This window comes from Chanodichthys erythropterus, chromosome 16 (genome assembly GCF_024489055.1).
Source record: "Chanodichthys erythropterus isolate Z2021 chromosome 16, ASM2448905v1, whole genome shotgun sequence".
Taxonomy (NCBI): domain Eukaryota; kingdom Metazoa; phylum Chordata; class Actinopteri; order Cypriniformes; family Xenocyprididae; genus Chanodichthys; species Chanodichthys erythropterus.
In genome coordinates, this window is record NC_090236.1 from 23,114,814 (window position 1) to 23,116,759 (window position 1,946).

The 1,946-nt window shown below is 36.1% G+C and overlaps 1 long non-coding RNA gene across 1 annotated transcript; it reads left to right on the top strand.

The window, feature by feature from the left end:
* Positions 1–1,045: 1,045 nt before the first annotated feature.
* LOC137002791 (uncharacterized) lies at positions 1,046–1,708 on the top strand. Its single transcript, XR_010891913.1, has 3 exons — positions 1,046–1,066; positions 1,315–1,443; positions 1,559–1,708. It is a non-coding gene; the product is annotated as an uncharacterized lncRNA (long non-coding RNA).
* The last annotated feature ends 238 nt before the right edge of the window (positions 1,709–1,946 follow it).

Below are 1,946 nucleotides of genomic sequence, written 5' to 3' on the forward strand. Positions count from 1 at the left end.
TAAATGACTATTTAATATCCTGTAGGAAAATCGTCCATATGAATTTCATATGTCTGTTAGGCCCTAGATATGAAGTAGACATCTGAATGATGTACATGCTATTGTGTAACTTAGTACAATTCACTGTTGTCAGCACAGTTTGCAATAGATGAATGAAAGTAATGTAAATAAATTTCCATAAAGTAACTAAATATAAGTAATCTATATTATTTGTCCATTAGTTCTGTTGAAAAATTGAGGAACATTTGTGTTGGATAAAATGTTACTTAACACATCAACAGTTACCTCAACATTTAAATATAGATTTGACTACATAAATCTCAGAGGAAACTTGAATCTTGTCTGATGTTACAGGGACAGAAATGAATACAAAGTCTATTTAAATCTTAAGTTGTAGTTTATTTTAATTATTGTAATTTCAAACAGAGTTATTACAGCACTTTTCTGATTCTTGATGTCTGTATGTTTTCTGCAGAGCTTTTGTGGAGCAGGACCTGCGAGGTAAGGTGACAGTGGCATTTGTGAAAAAAAAAAAAAAAAAAAAAAGGAAAACCTTAAAAAAAACATAAAGTAAGATCATTTTGTTACTTCTAATACAGAAATCAGATGACATTGTGCTGCTAAAATTACTGCTTTTGTATTATGTTTGTGTATTTTTGTAGGATGTGAATGTCCTCAGACTGGTGTGAGCACTGAGGATGGAGAGACACAGCAGATCCTGGGAATGGTTCAGTGTCATGGATGAGACTCTCCATCACTCCTCCTGCCCTTACTGCCTCATCTGACCTGATGTTGCTGTGATTTCTTCATCCTCAGTGAACCCTGAGAGCCAGCGAGAGCATCTAGACAAAGACCAGGACAGTGAGGATGTGATTTTGGTCAAGATTGTTCTGCTGGTTTCAGTGGAGCTTCAAAAGCATCATCAAATGTCATAAAGCTTCTGGAAGTCAGGCTCCATTGACTGATAGTGTAGAAACTAGCTGGACAAACTTGATCAAAATCAACTTTTGTGTTCAGGAAAAAACAAAACAAAAAAAAACAAACACAGGGATTGAACAGCATGAAGGCAAGTGAATAATGACTAAATTTATTTGTTTGGGTGAACTAACCCTTTATGCCCCCAAATAGAAATATGTATGAAATGTATGTATGCATTTATATTATAGTAGTACCTTGAAAAAGTAAACTTTAAGAAATAAACAGCTTGAATTAGTGTTTGTGCTCGAAACACTAACAAAAAAGGATTTAAAAAAAATCGAATTTACATTTGGCAGATGCTGTTATCCAAAGTGACTAACTGTGCTCTTATTACAGGGATGATCCCGTTGGAGCAACCTGGAGTAAAGTGTCTGGATCAAGCACACACTGGTGGAGACGCTGCAGAGCTCAAACCAGCAACCTTCTGCTGACCAGCTCAGTGGTTTAGGCCACCACACCACAAAAGTAATGAAGCTACAAAAGAAATCATCATGTAATTGTAAAAATATGAAATGAAGTATGGCAAGAAACAGAATGCTGACATGAATGAAGTGTAAAAAGTTTTAATCTGTTTATTCAGTCATGCTGATGGAGAGCACATGAATGTTTGCAGCAGACACAGCAGAGCCAGATTGTCCCGCACATCTTCTCCCACTCCTGCTTCAAGGGTTCAGAGGACCATCATCATGGTCTTCCTCATCCTCTGGATCAACGATGTCCCCATTGAGAAGAGCAGCAGTGAGGGACATGATGATGAAGGTGTTCATCAGCTGCTTCATCAGAATAAAGCTGCAGAATGGGCACGGCTGTGTGAGATGACAACAGGACTGTAAATACGTGATTGTTAGATAATTTGAATAAAGCTTTGTTTCATGTGTTGTTGACTTGAACATGCATTTATTTATTTATTGTCATTATTACTTTTATTAATTCTTTACTTATTAATTATGCTATTATCAGTAAATTTA